At 40.1% G+C, this 19,452-nt stretch overlaps 1 pseudogene; it reads left to right on the forward strand.

Moving 5' to 3' along the window:
- On the forward strand, window positions 1–744 carry LOC149817625 (secreted RxLR effector protein 161 pseudogene; annotated as a pseudogene).
- Window positions 745–19,452: the final 18,708 nt, after the last annotated feature.

Genomic DNA, 19,452 nt, shown 5'->3' on the forward strand with positions numbered 1-19,452 from the left:
ATGGATCCAAATGTCAAAATCACCAACAGTGAAAAGAAATTGTCCACTGACAAAGGCAGGTACCAATGTCTGATTGGAAAGCTTGTCTATCTCACAATCACTCGTCCCAATATATCCTATGTTGTCAACACCCTAAGCAAATACATGCACAATCTCAAGGTATCCCATATGCAAGCAGTCGATAGGGTGTTAAAGTACATCAAGAAGGCACCAGGACAGGGCATCTGGTTCAAAAAACATGATCATATAAACATAGAAGGGCACTTAGATGCCGACTGGGCAGGAGATGCTGATGACAGAAGATCAACTACCAGATATTGTATCTTCGTCGGTGGTAACATTGTGGTGTGGAGAAGCAAGAAGCAAAATGTAGTAGCAAGGTCGAGTGCAGAAGCAAAATATCGAGCCATGGCTTCCACCACTAGAGAATTACTATGGATCAAGAGTTTAATTCAAGAAATGGGGGTAAATCACGCAGTTTCGATGAACCTGTACCGTGACAACAAAGCAGCCATACACATAGCAACCAATCCAGTTTTTCATGAGAGAACAAAGCACATAGAGATCTACTGTCACTTCGTCAGAGAGAAGGTCACTAGCGGGGAGATACAAACTCCATACATCAAAAGTTTTGAACAGCTGGCAGATGCCCTCACAAAAGGAACAAATTCAATCCAGTTTCAATACTGTATCAGCAAGTGGGGATGCTTCAACATATACACCTCACTTGAGGGGGAGTGTTGAGAATTAGAGTTATCTCGAAACACCTTTGTGATTCAACTGGCATAATGATCGTAACAAACCTTGTAGGCACCACATGTATTTATCCTTAATAATTCTGTGCTCTGTAATCTGTATGTAAAAAACATCAAGAATATCAAAGGTGTTCCCTTCTCATGGATGTAGGCCAGACTTGGCCGAACCACGTAAACATGCTCTTGATGCCTTCTCGATTACTCAATTCCTCGTGAACCTGGTGTATCCCCCTCACGGGTTCAACTCTTCACGCTTCTTGGCACCTATTGCGCTCCACGCTGTCCATTATGATGGCAACCCACGAGATGGAATCTCGGTTCGGCGTCGAACACTTGCTGGGCATCGTCGAAGCAGCCGCAGGCTAAAAATATGACAATCAATCGGTTTGCCAGTCGGATTCCGGGCTCGAAACAGGTCTGGTTTATGTGGGCATGGACCTCTGCACCGTCGAGCAAGGATCTGGTTAGGGTGCACTCGTGCAAGAGTGAAGAGTAGATGTCTAAGTTGATGGGGAGGTGGAGGCTGTCCATGAGACGCAGAACATCTGATGCAGTGGAGGTTGAGGCCTGCAGTTGTGAGGATGGTGGTTTCTTGGTGTTGGTTTTTAGCTTGTAATTTGAGGTGGGTGATCGAATAAGAGGGACGTCTGGGTTGGGTTTGTAGATGAGAGAGCTTGACAGATGCTGGCTTGGTGAAATTGAACTCACCATTTCAAGTTAACCACAATGCACAACCGTTCTGTTGGACTTGGCTGCTGAGAGAGAGAGAGAGAGAGAGAGAGAGAGAGAGAGAGAGAGAGAGAGAGAGAGAGAGAGAGAGAGATTATGGAAACTGATCTGGTGATTACTTTGTCTTTTTTTTTTATCCAAAGATTTAAAAGTAAAAAAAACTCATAGAATCTGGATCTATATAAATTTATGGGTCCATGATTCCTAAAAGTAGATACAAAAAGAAGTCTAGTCCCTCTCTATTAGGGATGTAAATGGTTCAGATTACGGGTTAGATGTGATCAATACCAGAGTAGACTAATCAGATGTTGGCTGACGGGAGTCGATTTCAGATTTGAATCTGGATGGTGAAAAGCTCATACCATATCCAGTTTTTTAGTTTTTTACATGTAACTGGATTTAGATATCCATCAGGCTCACTAACAAAAAATGAAAACCATATTTGCATCTGATTATAGTTGGATATGGTTTTGGCTTACTAAGTCCAACTAAATGGAATCGGCTTGGATGGATATCAAATAAAATCCAATCTGTTAACCTCTCTCTATATATAATTAGGGGTGGGCAACGGGCTGGGCAGCCCGATGGATCAATCTGACCCTTTCTGCCATGGTTCGGGTTTGGGCCAAGGTTTAAGGTCTGAGTCCACTAGGTACCGGGCCGAAACCCGTCCCATTATACACGGCGGCTGGCTCGATGACTCATGGGCCTGAGTTATTTATTATTTTTTTAATAATATAAAAATTTAAAAAATTAAATATTGCATAGTTACTTGATAACTATTATTATTTACCTAATTAGTTACATTAATTTTATGAAAACTAAAAAAATAATTAATTGGGCGAATGGGAAGTTGGGGACTTGTTAATTATTACTATTTATAAATGGTTTTGGATCAGGACAGTTCAGACTCAGCCCACTTCACATTGGCCTGTTGGGCCAATGGACCAAGCCATGGGTTGGTCTTCAAATCCTAGCCGATTAAGAACCGGGCTACACTTAAAGCCCGGTAGGCTGAGCTCTAAACGGGCCCGAGCCAGCCAGATGCCCACTCCTATATATAATATATAGAAAATTGTAGCTGCTTAATTCATAGGGGCTTAAATGGAGCACAATCACACTGACCGTCCATCGTGCACACGTGATGGACGGTCAGTGGGCAAAAACGGCCAAAAAATATGAAATGCGCTTTAAAATGCAGAAACGAGGCTTTAACATGCTTCTAAAGTGCCACTAAAGCCTCATAGGAATGCGCCCAGTATTTATAAAAGGGGATTTAGTGGTGTTTTGAAGTGCTGTTAAAGCCTCATAGAGACGTGCCTAATATTTATAAAAAGGGTTTTTAGTGGTGCTTTAAAAGCGCCCCTAAAGCCATTTTTCGCTGTTTTTGCATGCTTTTGCACAAAAAAAATGCTGAGCATCATGCATGCACGATGGACGCGCACCTATGGATCAAGCAACTACTAGTTACTATATATATATATATATATATATACTTCCCCTGGTTCCCTCTCTTAACACACCCTCAGTCGCCGAGGCTCAGTGGCACTCTGTATATTGCGTTTGAAGCAAGCCCCTACTAGCTCAGGGCCACCCCACCCAAGTGTTTCTCTTTTTCGAGTTGTATCAAAGTTTGCTACCATCATGGGTAAGGAACCCCTAGTTAAAAACATTAATATTTTTGGCATAACCCTTTAGATGTATTCTATGTGTTTGATATAGTAGAAAATGACCTTTGAATCATGTTTTTATGAAGTATATGCGACTTTTTTTGCCAACTTATAATGTACCAAATTTTCAACTCTCAAAAAATTGTATCTTTATGTCAAAAAAAATTGATCCAATGGTCTATTCCTACTATATTGACCATGTTGAACACATCTATGATGCCGGATTTGATCAAAACAACTTCCCTAATGAGTCTAGTTAGGGAGTTCCTTAGTTCTCCCTTGAACTTTCTAGGACTACTACATGGGCAAACAGGTGTTGTGGGCTACACAATACTGTCATGTCATGTGATTTGTCATTATAATATGCTTACCGATAAAGATGTAGATGGCACTATCATTTAGTCACACTACCCAGATTGGCTGTGAATTAGAAAATATAACAATCTGCCAACTATAAGTTCTCATCTAAAAAAAAAAGCACCTTGATTGAAAAAATTCAAATGACATGATTTCGACTAAGGTGCCTGATTTTTTTTAAGTGACAAAAAGCAAAAACTATAGAGTAAAAAGTAAATTAGTTAGATGTATCATATTTTCTAGTTTGTGCAAAAAAGTTGAGTCCGGATGGGGTGCAATATGATTGTACAAAAATTTGTGCATTAAGCACCCATTGGCCTCCATCAGATCTTCGATCCACAGACTCTGTCCCAAAGATGGAAAGTGATCAGGTGCTTAATGCACAAATATTTCTGCAATCATATTACACCTGATCTTTTCTCTAAAAAGTTAGTGTCATCTAGTCATTGTCCATTTAGAGTATGTTTGATGGCTCGTCTCGTGCGTTGCACGGGACGAAAAAGACGTCTAGAATATGATTTTTGACAAACATGGATGCGGCGGACAGCATTCCGCGCATCCGCCGCATTCATTAACATCTGTAATTTTTGATCCACCTCTCCCCCGTTACAAAAGGAACATGAACGGAAAGAACAATTAAAAAAAAAACATCGACGGGCTCACCGCGCTCGTTGATGCGTCTCTCTCTCTCCACCGATTCTTTTTAACAGCGGGCGACCTCTGCAAGCGATCGGAGGAGTGGCGAGCTGTGCTCCCTCCCTGGTGTTGGGGAACCAGGAAGCTTCTCCTTCGGCCATCGGATGATGCAAGTTGTGGTGGTGGTGGTTGGGCCACCGCCGCTTCTGCTGCACAGGGGGATGGCGACTCTATCGCGCATGGTGACATAGATGTTTGGGTTCCCCACGATCTGATGGGAAGAGGAACAGGGGCCGTAGCAGAGCAGAGGGGAGCGGCTGCGGTCAGAGAAAGATTCGTGTGAGAGCACTGAGTTTTTTACGTTTTTTTGATGTGGGTATTTAACCAAAATGGTTTTTGAAAATATTGGTGGCCACAGTTTGGGTTCTGGGATGTGAACTGACGAGTTTTAAATTGTGGGTTTTATTTGTTATTGGTTATTTTTCACAATAGTGAGAGAAAACAGATGTTTACTTTCTTCATGTTTTGTTTGGTGTAGATGGGCAACTAGAATGATAGTGAAGATTACGGTGGCTTTGTTCATGTTTGTCGTTTGGAGAAGTCTTAATCTTGTATCCTTTTCTTCTTAAGTTATTTGTGTTTGTTTGGGTGTAATGGGTTTGTGCCAGAATTTGAACCATCAATTTTGTAAAATTCAGTTTCTAAAGACTTGTTGTTTAGTTCTGGTGCAAAATTATTTTAAATAGATGACTCATGGGATTTGAGTTTCGAGTAAAGAACCATGGAGTGTATTTACTGAATATTGTTGCAAAGAATCATTTGTTGCAGTTTGTGAAAATCTAAATCTTAACCCCATCCATTTTACTAGATCTCTTTACTGTGTCTCTTCATTCTAGTGCAGATACTTGTTGCCATGTAGCAATGGTTTCTCTCCTGCATCACACTAATTTTGAGTGATGGGCAGTCCGTTTCTTTGCTATATTGGATGCCTTGTATTTCATGTCTCTCTGTTGGAGATACCCACTCTTAGTATTTTTGGTTAAGAAGTTTGTTCCTTTCTTTGTGAATCTGTTGTCCCATCTTGGTAGAATGCTAAAAAACTCTAATATATTAAAGAACTGAAAAAAATATGTAGCAGTTTATGGTGAAAAATTCACAGCTAAAATAACATAAATTCAGAGGTGAAGTTAATCACATCATAATGGTAGTGTAAGATGACCATGTGCAGTGCGATGGAGCTCAGGATGATAAAACACCTTCAGTTTCTGAAGTTAAAAAGGATCTGACCACCTCCACATCTTATGATGATTCCGACAAGGAAGCACCGTTGAAAATTTGTCGTGTTTGTCAATGTGTTGAGCCTGATAGAAGGGAGGATGCTACATTGGTTTTCCTTGACATCATTCTCCCAATAAATATTAATTCACAAAGTAGTAAGGAGAATAGGATGCCTTGAGGAATGTTCATGATAGCGTTGATGATCTTAAAGTGTGTGAAAAGGAGCTTGGTTTTATCCAGTTTGTGAGCCCTGAAGGTGAGATGTTTATTTGTAGTGTTGATTTAGAAGCAGGGACATATCATTATCAAGATGCACTGATCAATCTTGGATGTTCATGTAAGAACGATCTTGCTCTTGCACATTATGCTTGCGCCCTTAGGTGGTTCATCAGCCATGGATCCACTGTCTGTGAAATTTGTGGTAGTGTAGCAACAAAGATCACGGCCGCAAACTTCAAGAAGGTCATGGTGTCTTTGAAGGATTGTGAAACTTTAAGAGAAAGAACTACTGCAGGAGAACCAACACCTGCACATGTATATGAGATTTCAGGTGTAGATCCTGATGTTGTTGCTGCAATTCAAAGACAAAAGCTTACTGAAATCTCTTTGTGGTTTAATCCACAAAATCATTTCACTACAATGTCACAAGGTGCTACTGATCAAGTTTCCATTGCACCTGCTGAGGGTGCTACCCCCAGTGAGAATCCTACTTCCAAAACCCTTCACCATGTACTCAGAGACATTGAATTAAGAGATAAGAGAAGTTGGTGCTTCGTTTAGAAGGCAGCATGCTATCTTTTGTGTGTGACACTTGTGAATTGATTATTTATCTGCAAAAGATGATTATTTATATGAAATTCATTTTCTTAATTATATGTGAGATAGTTGTATTAAACAGAATCATAACCATCAATTTCTGATAAAAATCAAATTACACAGAAAATCTCCGTAAGAAAATCCACCTTGAAAATCTTCACAGTTTATAAAGCCACCCCATAAAATATCTGATAAAAACTATATGAAGTTTGAATTGCCACCAAATTTGCATATAAATGAAATCTCAGTAAAAATTGAACTTTTAGCGATATCTTCATGCATATTATTTCCTCTGCAAATTCTAAACTCACATTTCAGTCTTGCAATTTCATAATCACATATGCAAGTAAAATAAACCTTTGCTTTCTAAAAGATAAGAAATGCAGCTTCACTTGATGGTTATTTTGTTCCTCAAATTCTAACATGCATTTTAGAAGTGAAACAAATTACAATAGATGAATTGCAATAAAAGATAAGACAAATTAGAATGATAATCAAATTGCAATAGATGAATTAGAACAATAACATAAGAGGATGGCGAATATGAATTTACAAGGATCACCACAATGTATGGCTTATTGATGCAAGATAAAAAAAGAATTTAGTTTCTTATTAGTGTCAAGGACAAAAAGACCCTGAGTGAATGATTTTCTCCTTGTGAAAAGCTTAGAGTTGCTGCTGAATCCATATTTGGGGCAAAATTCAATTAGGGATCCATATTCAGGGCAAAAATTCAATTTGAGATTTATATTCGAGGCAAAAATCCAATTTGAGATCCATATTCTAGGCAAAAATTCATATTTAAGGAAAATATCTAATTCGAGATCTATATTTGTGGCAAAAATCCATATTTGGGGCAAAAATCCAATTCGATATCTATATTTGGGGCAAAAATTCATATTCGGGCAAAAATCCAATTTGAGATCCATATTCAGAGCAAAAATCTATATTCGGGGCAAAAATCCAATTCGAGATCCATATTTGGGGCAAAAATCTAATTCAAAATTCATATTCAGGGCAAAAATTCATGATTTTAGACATAATTTCGTAATTGGATTCATATCCGAACAAAAAACCATAATAAACTTGTTAAAACATGTAAAATGGTGGACGGATCGAGTCATAAGATCCAAAATGAAATAATTTGACCCATTATCCCTGTCCAAGTTATCCGTACATCGTCATCAAACAACATCAAACAACAGACATTTAGAACATTGCATCTGAGTATGGTTCAAACAAACGTTGAACTTGAAGCAGCAAAACCAATGTTGTGTTTCATCTTTTTTGTTCATCTCATCCAACCCGGGAGAAGCCATAAGATACCACATTGTTGATGATTAAACCTTGCCATGAAATCCTTTTTTTTTTTGTTAATTTTTAAAACAATCCTTGCTTTAGTGCCATTGGTGTCTCGTCAATAAGACTTTATTTTTTATATATTTACAAGGAGAAACAGCTCCCAAGAATAGAGACCTAGATGCGCTGGCTCTACCTACCTTTCTTATGATGACTGTCTTGACAGCTAAAACTCAGTGGGCTTACCCCTTGCCCATAGGGAATCACAGCATTATGAAAACTTGAGATTTGGTTTCTGCCTTATTGTTGCTCATCGACTTTACTTTTGGATCCCATTTCTTTAGCGTAATCAAGCAGGAAAAGGACACATTTTCTTATGAAAATGGTCGGTTTTCCTGTAATGGGTGAAATAAATACCGCCGCTATAAGTCCCAGTGCAGCCCATATGAAAACCCTCTCGTACAGCACTCCGTGGGGAAGTACTATCCTGCAGAACCATATCTATTTTTTTTAAAGGAAATGCGATCCAGCCATCCCTAACATCATACCCACCTTGAGATTTTATCATTGCAACTTGTTTTGATTAAATTTGATCCCATAAATAGATTCAGTGTGGATAATTTGAAACTAATTGTGTTTTGGTCATGGTTTTTTTTTTATGAAAAACATGATTTTTTAAGTAATAAAACTTTAGTGATTTTACAATCATCATGGTTATTCAAATGCTGATCTTCACTAAACAGACCATGTAAGTCACATCTTTTCGGGTTAGGCAGACCCCTACCAGATATCTCTTAAGCCCCAATGTGGCAGAGAGATTAGAACCGGAGTCTTCAGCTTGGCACAGGACCCCACTTACCACATGGGAAACAACCTCGGTCAGACTTGATCAAAACAAATTGCAAAAAATGAGATCTCATTTGTGTTTGGTTCAAATGAAAGGGGCTTCCCTTCCCAACCCTTGAGACTAATTGGTCCTTATTGATTTCCAAATTGTTACCATTTTACAATCAGTGCATCATCTGCACAACATGTCACAGGCCCAACTTTAACGTTGGGCATTTGTAGGTAGGGGTGTCATTGGGTCGCAATTTGACCCGGACCTGACTCATACCAAACCCTATAAGGTTAAGGTTTGGTGACAAATAAGAAGGTCTGATTAGAATCCGGGTCAGACCCAAAGAGTCCAATTAATATATGAAGTTGAGTTTGGTTTGTGAAATATCATACCAGACCTTAGTTCGACTAATTAAGATCCAGAAATTTTTAATGTAAAAATTATAAAAAATATTCAACGAACAACACCGTCATGACTGCATGAAAAATGAGAATCGGCCTTGCTGGCCTCTTCCACAAACTTACCACAATCAGCACCTGTTTTTTGGGCAAGAGTGATCCTGTCCAAAATCTTTGGCCTAGCGACTAGATTCGAACACAAAATATGGCTTAAACTCTCTACAAACGACTGGCGATCGATGAAACTATGTAAAAGATCCCAATCTTGGCTAATAAATCAATAAATTGAAGCCTTCTTGCTCAACGCATATGCAACCACATTGGCCTTTCCTAGATGGTACGGTATAAAAAAATTATAATCTTTCAGGAACTCTAATAATCTCATCTACCTTAAATTTCACTCTTTCTACGAAAAGATGTACTTAAGACTCTTTTGGTTAGAGAAAACCTCAAAAGTCTCGACGTACAAATAATGTCTCCATAACTTTACTGCAAAAATGATGGCAGCTAACTTCAAATCATATGTCAGGTAATTATGCTCATGGGTCATCATTTGTCTCGAGGCATAAGTGATCACCCTACCATGCTTCATCAACACACAACCCAAGTCAACACCTGAGACATTACTATAAACAATGAAGCCTCCTGAACCACTAGGTAAGGCTAACACTGGGGCTGAAGTTAGCTTCTCCTTGAGAATCCTGAAGCTCTCATCACATTGCAAGGTCCACATATACTTGGCTTTCTTCCTCAATAACTTCGTCATTTGGGTTGCTTTTCTAGCTAAGTCCTGAATGAATCGCCTATAGTAGCCTGCTAGATACAAGAAATTAACTATGAACTTTCATAATGCTCTTTGGTTGTTCCCAAGTTATCATTGCTGCAACCTTCGCTGGATCCACTTTGATGCCACTACCAAAAATAATGTGGCTCAAAAACATCACTCGATCAAGCCAAAATTCACACTTTGAGAACTTAGCATAATGTGTATGTTCTCACAGTATCTCCAACACAATACAAAGATAAGTTTTGTGTTGTCCCTCATCATTAGAATACACCAATATATCATTAATGAATATAATCACAAACTGATTCAGGTATTGACAAAAAACATGATTCATCAGATCCATAAAAACTGTCGGAGCATTCATCAACTTGAACGACATCACTAAGAATTTATAATGCCCATATCGAGTATAAAATGTTGACTTTGGCACATCCTCTACCTTGATCATCAACTGATAATATCCAGTCCTCAAATCTATATTATAGAACACCTTAGTAGTCTTAAGTTGGTTGAATAAATCATCGATCCTTGGCAACGGGTACTTATTTTTTATCGTCACTTCATTAAGCATCTTATAGTTGATTCACAATCGCAAAGAGTCACCCAATCAGAATAGGAGCTCCCCATGATGAAACACTCGGCCGGATGAAACCTTTCTCCAACAACTTCTTCAACTGCTACTTTAGCTCTGCTAACTCTACTTGTGCCATACAATATGGCGCTTTGGATACATGGATTGTACCAAGCACCAAATCGATAAAAAACTCCATGTTTCTAGGTGGTGATAATCCTGACAAGTCTTCAAGAAAAACATCCGCGAACTTGCGAATAATCTCCATATCGTAGATCGATGCCTCCTTGTGGTTCAAGGCGACCACACTAGTGAGAAACATCTGACTTTCGCAACACATGAATCTCGAAGCCTTTAACGAAAAGATCCACTCTCCCATCACTAAAAGGTTGAACCATGCAAAATTCCACTAAGGGCGGACCAAGTCTCTCCAACAGAACCCTATGCTCATGACACTTCAAACTAGAGAAGTGTTTGCAAAGTCAATCCATCTCGAGAATGACATCAAAGCAAGATCTCGAGGAGGATAAGGTTTGCTGAAAACACTTCACCCCCTGTCGAAATAGTAACCCTCGAAAGATGCAACACATAATAGGTCTTCGCCCTAATGGTGTGGCTATCAACACACAAATATCCATTTTGACTGTTGGAATATCCAACAACTGAGTGAACTCCATTGACATGCACCCGAATCAAATAACACACGGGCAGAAAAATCAGCAATGTCTAAATTCTATCAAAGTAACCAATACCATACATAGTGAATCAAAACAATTATATATTGATTTTCAAGCTCAGTTTACAAAATTTGGTGAACTACAAATACTCTTTTACAAAAAATTTAAGTCATATAACATAAGTGATTGTCCTAAAACACACATAAGTCCCAAGACTAGAATGGGTCCATGCTCCAATTTAATGGGAAAATTACACTTTTATTGCAAACGTTTCTGATGTGGTGCACACACATAGAACACCATATTCATCCATGTCAAACTTGGTTCATCATAATCATTCTGCGTAAAAGAATGAATAGCCATCTAGCCTGCCCTTGTGTTGGTGTACTCGAGGCGAAACCAGAGATGATTAGTGGAGGGCACTCACAACAGGGAAGATGAGAAGTAATGGGCCAAACCCCCTTGTTCTGGAACAAGGAGATCGAACTCTAGCCATCTAGGAAGTCTACTTTATTTACTGGTGCAAAATTTGATGTTCGAAATTGGGAACTCAGGGTAGGTTTTTCTGAGGGGAGAACTGGATTTAGGTAGAGGGTTTCAGCGAAACTCCACCTGCCTAGGGATGGGAAACGCAGTGAGCAGCATGTGATTTGGCTTGGTTTGGATTGTCACTTGTCACTTTTTTGTGATTGGTTTATGTAGATGGGGAGCCGAGACAAGCAGCTTGTTTATCTAAATGTTGAGCATGAACAGAAGGTGCTCGGCTTGACTCTGTTGAGCTTGTGTAGGTTACAAAAAGCAATGTGGTACAATTGATTAGAGTACATGGCTTACCAAGGAGACACAGGGTTCAAATCACACTGGTCCCACTCCTTATAATGCACATGGCCTTTTTTGCATGAACCAGCAGCTTGGCTCATCTGGCTTGGGCTCGAGCTCGGCTTGGCTACTTGTTTACCAGTCCTATGCCTGCGTTACTTTTCCCTGTTCTCTAAAAAGGATCAAGGGAATGGAAGGAGTAAGCTGGAGACTCAATACTTTTTCAATGCCTTTCCACTAGCTGTACTGCAGTAATTCCATGTCAAAGTGTAATCTTTGCGTAAACATGAGGCTATCAGAATTGTTTGGGAACGATGCTTCGACATACCGATGGATCAAAGAAACAAGAACGACAAAACAAAAGGATAGCCACACACAAAAACAAAGATTTTACGTGGTTCGACGAGAATTGCCTATGTCCACAACTGCAACGAGTCTTCTTCTCTATTCGATTGAGATACACAATCCAGAGAAGGATGCCTCGTTAAATAGGAGTCTGAATTTTATATAAAGTCTGTTGCTGGATACAACAAGGAGTCTAAGATAAAATTATACAACTATCCTAAAAAAAATTTGCTTGGAGGACTAACGCCCCCGAACTCCCACCTTATGGGCAGATGGCCGACTCCCTGCAACCCCCGTCAGCTTACAGCTTACCGCAAAGTTAGATCTGCAAAAATTTGACATTTATATCCATGTAGGACTCCTCCAACAAGAATGCCACTTAAAAATAAAAAAAATCAGAATAAATTAACCCTTACATAATTCATATCTTAACAGATTGTTCGTGAACCCCATCTGCCTTTATAACAGCCTCATTTCTTCTTCTGTGAATAAGTAGAATGCTTCTATCAGCAAAGTATTCATTAGGGAAGTATGGTAAAAGGCCACTGCATCGTTTTCAATGTCTTTATCAGGATAAAATATCAATAATATCCTCCAAAATCTCTTCATATTCAAGCAATATATGAGGTGATGTAGGCATCTTTTTTTTTTTTTTAATTCTATGATGCCAAATTTCAATTTTCAAAGATACGACTGCCTACCATTTTTGACATCACCTCACTCGACTGTTGATAGCAACTCTTTTGTTTTGAAGTTTATATAATTTTGTGTATGCAATATTCTCTATGATGTTTTTAAATTGCTAATGTCATTGTTTGTTGTTACAGTGTGTCTGAATATTTGCCTCCTTCATTCTCTTGGATGAGACTCATGCTTCACCCGTATAACTTGATAAGCATGCCAGTTGGCATGCTTTCTTGTATTCTTCTGTTCATACGGTTGTTTAGTTTCATTTCATCGATATGGTTGACCTTATTCTCGTCACCAGTGTTGTCATTATTGAAGGGGGGCATTATCAAAGAAATATCTACGAAAATATCCAGTCATACAAATAATGAAATGATAAGGTGCTCCCGGAGTACCTACTCCCACCTAATAAAAGCTTTAGATTTTTCAAATTTCTTAGACTTTATTTTGTTGATCAGACCCTATAGATATAATCTATAAGCATTATTTAGTAGAAAACAAGTTTTGGAACATGCGATTATAACATATATGTATGTTTTTTTGGCTCAAAATGTATCAAAATTTCACGAGTTAAAAAATCCTATTTTTATGTCCAATAAACATGATCCAAAGCATGATTCCTATCAAATAAACTATGTTGAGTAGGTCCATAAGGTTTAATTGAGAAGATACAACCTACAACCATGATTTCTAGTATATGGGAGTAGGTACTCCTGGAGCACCAATACATTACTCAATAATAAATAGCACCGCTTTTATGGAGGGAGAGAGAGTTTCTTCATTTTATGCCTATTCAAAAGGAGGAGAGAGAGCCGCTTGTTTGGTAGGAGCTTTTAGTGCATGTCACTATGTGTTGGGACGTTGCAAGTTCAAAACCCTATGTTGTGCAACTCATGGGGGTCTGCCTAACCCCAACTTGCCTTTCAAAAAAAAGAGAGACGTTTTGGAGAGGGAGTGAGGTTATAAATAGTAATGTTTAAAAAATTTACAATGATGTGTCATGTAACACTGTATGAAAACCAAGGTTGTTAAATGCTATGAGGCGAAGCGAGGCGTGAGCTTCGCCTCTGAGGCGTACGCCTCTCACAACTGGTATGGAAGTGAAGCGGTGGGAGGGGAGGCAGTAGGAGAAGGACCACGCACCCAGCTGGTACGGAAGTGAGGGATATGCCGGTCGTCCGGTGGTCGGAGAAGACTGAACAGCACAGCAACTCCAGTGGTCGGTGGTCACAACTGGTCGGAGGTTGATGAGGGGCAATTTGCGCATCACAACAACGCCTCAGTACCTTGAGCGTGCGCCTCACCTCTGAGGCGTACACTTCAGGTACTGAGGCGTACGCCTCTCACAACACTGATGAAAACTCTATGCAAATGCCTATACAAAATTTTAATCACATTCTCAACTCATTAAGAAAAAAGAGAAATGCTATGGCCACCCATGGGGCTGGCTGTAGTGGACACCACCAATGGCATGGTGCCATGTGGGAGGGCACTATTGCCTCTTTTTGCCATTTTTTCTGTTTAACTGTATGAAATCTCTCTTGTATCGTTTAAAAAAAAACACTTTATTTTGATCTTTATTTTATGCTAATATAGAAATTGATGCATAGAACATGAGTTCAAATTTAGGGAAGACCTTATGCCTAACATCAAATCTAGACATGGGTTTGTAGATGGATCCCAAGACAAACTTCCATTTTGCTCCATCTTGAACCCAAACATCCATTGAAAGTTGTAGGACAGTTCGAACTCAATACTCGACTAATTGTGGCTCAAATCAAAGTCTAAAAAGTGCTCCAACTCTAAGGTCCCAAGTTTGAATCCAACATTGAGTCCAAAATCTAACTCAAATTTTAAACGAGTTCAGCATGAATCAAATGCCAAGAGAGAGAGAGAGAGAGAGAGTTTTGATAATCTATAACGACTTTTACTGTGGTAAATAGGAAAAGGGCAGGAAGAGGCAACGGTTGGTATTGTTCAAACAAGAAAAAAAGAAAAAGAAAAAAACAGTGGGAGAGATGGCCTCTACTGGTAGTATCGGTTTCATTGATAGAACCCTTCCACATGGCTCCAAGGCATTGATGGTGTCCATTTTGGCCACCCTAAGGGGTCGCCATAGCATTTCTCTTAAGAAAAAGTTAGACCTCCAATTTTTTTGCACTTGATACCCTTGCTTATGCTTTTATAATATTTATGGTAAGTTTCTATCAATAAACAGTCATCCAATAAACAAATAATAAGACCCACTTTAATTGGCTATCAAGTAGTCTAAAAAATTTAAATGGTTGTCTTTATAAATTTTGTGCCAATAATTGATTAACCAATATTCAATTTTGAATCTTTGGATCTTGGTGTGGATATAAGACTTGGGATTGCGTATTAACAGGCTTTCTTTGTTCTAACATACTTTGTCGTGTATATATAGTAGATAGGTCGTTACCAGTTCATGCCCAAAACTCTAATCCTGCAAACCTGATCTTGATATTCTCAGCTAATGTTACGAACTTGTTTATTAGGTCAGTGTCAGTTTTGCCCAAGTCCTAATCAGATCTGGACCTGCTTGGATATGTTTTAACTGGTTTGAATTCATTTTGCTTGTGGACTTGAATGAGGAAAGAAAAAGAAAAAGTCTAGCATATGGTGAGATCGAAGTGTTCATATGACTCCGGCTGTCGATGGGAAGGCCTGCGAACCCACATGCACTTTGTAACTGACCTTGAGCTGTGACCTGATGAGGGTCCTTCATGGTTGAGTCCAATTCTAAACCCACTTGGGTTGAGCGGGACTAACACAACTTTGCAACCCCAAATAAACGACTGAAATAGAATAAAGTAAAAGATTGGGATACCTGTTATATTAGGCAATTCATTTACTCTTCAATTACATGTTCTTGGCAGTCTTCTTGATTATTATTTTCATGGTCTCACATGTAACGTTTTCCATTTTTTTTTGTTCCTTCTTACAACCAAGATCAATTTTAGTTACCAGAAGGAACTATTGGTTGAATCTGCACTAAAATTGTGTTGTGGTTGCAGATTTTCAGAGGTGTTTCCTAAAGTTTTTTTTTTATGTTTACACGGAGAAACCACACCTCAAGATCAGAGACCTAACCATGCTGGCACTGCCTGCCGTACTTACGATCGCTGGCACCACAAGCTTACCCTTGCCTCCAGGGAGTCACCATGCTTCGGCTTGTGCAAGAGGTGATGCCCATGGGATTTGAACCTAGACCACCTGCCTAGTGGTCTAAGTCCCATCCCATTATGTCAAACCCCTTTGGAGCCTAAAGTTTAGTTTAAACATGAAGATTTTGTTTTCTTACACACCCACCAGGGTCGCCATGATGGCCGCGGGCCTGGGGAGAAGGTGCTGACCCTTTCGTCCCAGGTTCGATTCCCTATGAGTGTGCAGGTCCCTTTAACTGGTAGGCTGTGTAGTGTCGGTTACCCCACCCCGGTTTAGCTCAAAGGGGGCAGACCCATTAAGTGACCTGGTTCCTTTTCATAAGAAAAAAAAATGATTTTTTTACATGGGCCACGTTTTTCAAATGTGTGATGATGTTTTGTATTGAGATACAGGCTTTCATTCAAGAGGGTGGTGTATGTCCCCCCCCCGATGATTCACTGAATCCCACGTCTGTGTTCGGGGGTCTGAATGAGCACCACGTATACAAGCACATGAGGCTCGTATTCCTGTGTATGTTGACATCACTTAGCATTGAAGTCTGGTGTGGTTGCAAAGACTTCAGTACCCTTTCTTGCTATTCTTCTCATAAAGCGATGGTTTGAGAAAATGACAAAAATGCTCTTCATTCAAAAAAGAAAAAAACAAACAGTTCAAAAAAAGGACAAACATGTCCTCCATCCAGAAAGTCGAGGATGATGTTGACTCTTCAAAGTCTTCTTCTTTTTTCTCCGTAAAATACTGTAAAACCCTCTCTCTCTCTAGAGAAGAAATCAAGGGAAGCAAAGAGTTCTCCCTAGAGAAGGCCATGAACATCAACCCTCTCACTCTCTCTCCCTTCTCTCTCTACTTCTGTGCACATCCAACAGACGATCCTACATTGCTCCATCAAACACTGATTGACCTGCACACTGATTGTAGCATCGTTCAACTTGATGAGTTGTGGAGCTTGATTCATAGTTTTTGCCCTTACAGTAAGGGGTTTGAGGGCTCCTCCCAGTGTGGGTAACATCATTCAACTTGATGAGTTGTGGAGCCTGATTTAGAGTTTTTGCCCTTACAGGAGGGGGGTTCGGGGGCTCCCCCCCGGCGCGGATTTCGCTGTGCGGTCAGCGGGCGGGGGTCCAGGGGGGGGCGCACCTGGCAGGGGGCTCGGGGGGCAGCGCTTTCCAGACCAATTTTTTTGGGCCTTCCAACAGCAATTTATAGTATTATCGGCCTTTTCTACAATGATTTGTAGTATTTTTTGATCTCCAATGAGCCCCACAACGATTTATAGTGTTATCCGGCTTTTCAACAACGATTTGTAGTGTCTTCCGTAAATCACTATAGCGATTTATAGTGTTTTTGAGTCTCCAACGAGCCCCACAACGATTTATAGTGTTATTCAGCTTTTCAACAGCGATTTGTAGTGTCTTCTGCAAATCACTATAGCGATTTATAGTGTTTTTGGGTCTCTAACGAGCCCCACAATGATTTATAGTGTTATCCGGCTTTTCAACAACGATTTGTAGTGTCTTTCGCAAATCACTATAGTGATTTATAGTGTTTTTGGGTCTCCAACGAGCCCCATAACGATTTATAGTGTTGTAGGATCTCACTATAGCGATTTGTAGTGTCTTCTGCAAATCACTATAGCGATTTATAGTGTTATTCAGTAAGCAAATCGCTGTAAATCGCTACCCAAATTAGGATCAACTTGTCAGGGCCATATCTCCCTAACCGAAGATCATATTCTAAATCTGTAAAAAGTGATATCTTCGTTATTGAGTCTAGTTTATTTCTGTAAATTTTCAGCGATTTCTATTGTCATTTCATTCTCCATTTTAACTAAAAACCAGACCCCTATTATTCTGTGTTATTTGAGTTGCACAATACCATTCTCGCTTGACATCCACATCTTGATTCTGGCATGCTCCTTGTTAGATTTTCCATTGAGTTCTTCCAACCTTTCTTGGAACAAACATATGTCTTTCTCACCATGACACCCTGTGCATTTTTTGACCACGACACCCAAGACCCGTGCCGGAGGAGCCCCCGGACCACCCTTCCTGTAAGGGCAAAAACTCTAAATCAGACTCCATAACGAATCAAGTTGAACGATGCTACCCACGCTAAGAGGAGCCCCCAAACCCCCCTCCTGTAAGGGCAAAAACTCTGAATCAGGCTCCACAAATGAATCAAGTTGAACAATGCTATCCACGTTGGGAGGAGCCCCCAAACCCTCCTTCTATAAGGGCAAAAACTCTAAATCAAGCTCCACAACTCATCAAGTTGAATGATGCTACCCACGCTGGGAGGAGCCCTCAGACCCCCCTTCTGTAAGGGTAAAAAGTCTTGTAAGGGTAAAAAGTCTGAATCAGACTCCACAACTCTTCAAGTTGAATGATGCTACCCACGCTGGGAGGAGCCCCCAAACCCCTCGCCTGTAAGGGTAAAAACTCTGAATCAGGATCTACAACTCATTTAGTTGAATGATGCTACCTACGCTGAGCTGAACCCCCAAACCCTCCTTCTGTAAGGGTAAAAATTCTGAATCAGGCTCCACAACAGTCAATGTGCAGGTCAGTTGGTGCTTGATGGAGCAATGTAGGATCTTCTACTGGATGTGCACAGAAGCAGAAAGAGAAGGGAGAGAGAGAGAGGGTTGATGTTCATGGCCTCCTCCAGGAGAGATTTCTTTCTCGGATAATCCTGCAGTGCAAAGACTGGGTCTTAAATAATCATTTTCGGGGTACTTAAGTCTTTACAACCACTCATTTTCAAGAATCGTCATGTTTTTTTGCACCAATGGAGGAGAGGGTACTTAAGTCTTTGCAATCGCATCAAACTCCAACGCTAATTAATGCTAACAAACATGGGGATACGAGACGTACATGCTTATATACATGGTGCTCTTTGAGACCCCCGAAAATAAGATGTAGCTAACTCCCCTGTTCGGGGGGAACATATAACCTGCTTTCCTTTCATTCCTACTGCTGATGCAGTCTCCACCACTTTCATCTCTCTTCCACTTGTTTGTACCCTTTAGCAACTGCACCAATGCCACCTTCATCACCACATTCTGCTTAAAATCGATACCTCTTATAGCTGTCATGCCATTGTGACCATTTCGGCCAGCATCATTTCTCCAGCATTTCGTTTTACCTTTACTACCACTGTCTACAAGCACATCTTGCAACCAGGACCACCATTACTGCCACCACCTCTACCACCAACATCAGTCTAGCATCTGTCTGCATCGGCACATCAAATTATCACCATCAATCAGTTTGACCACTTGGCATTTTTTTTATTATCATCAGTGATATCATAATCACAATTGTGAATGAATGCTGTTGTACTCGCCAGTGAGAAATGATACAGTTTCTGGTGAAAATAAGCACATTTTCTTTTAATTTATAACCCTAAGAAGCCGCACCCGACACGAAAACCTGGTCGCGCTGGCTCAACCTACCATACCCACGGTCGTCGTTTGCCCCCGGGGCCTATGCTACACATTGACTTGTGCAGAGGGGTGACCTCCATGAGAATCGGACCTTGACTGCCCATCTAGCAGCCAAGGCTCCACCCCACTAGGCCAACCCCCCCTTGGGGCCCAAAGGTG

Source organism: Nuphar pumila, chromosome 13 (assembly GCF_984573655.1).
Source record: "Nuphar pumila chromosome 13, dmNupPumi1.hap1.1, whole genome shotgun sequence".
NCBI lineage: Eukaryota > Viridiplantae > Streptophyta > Magnoliopsida > Nymphaeales > Nymphaeaceae > Nuphar > Nuphar pumila.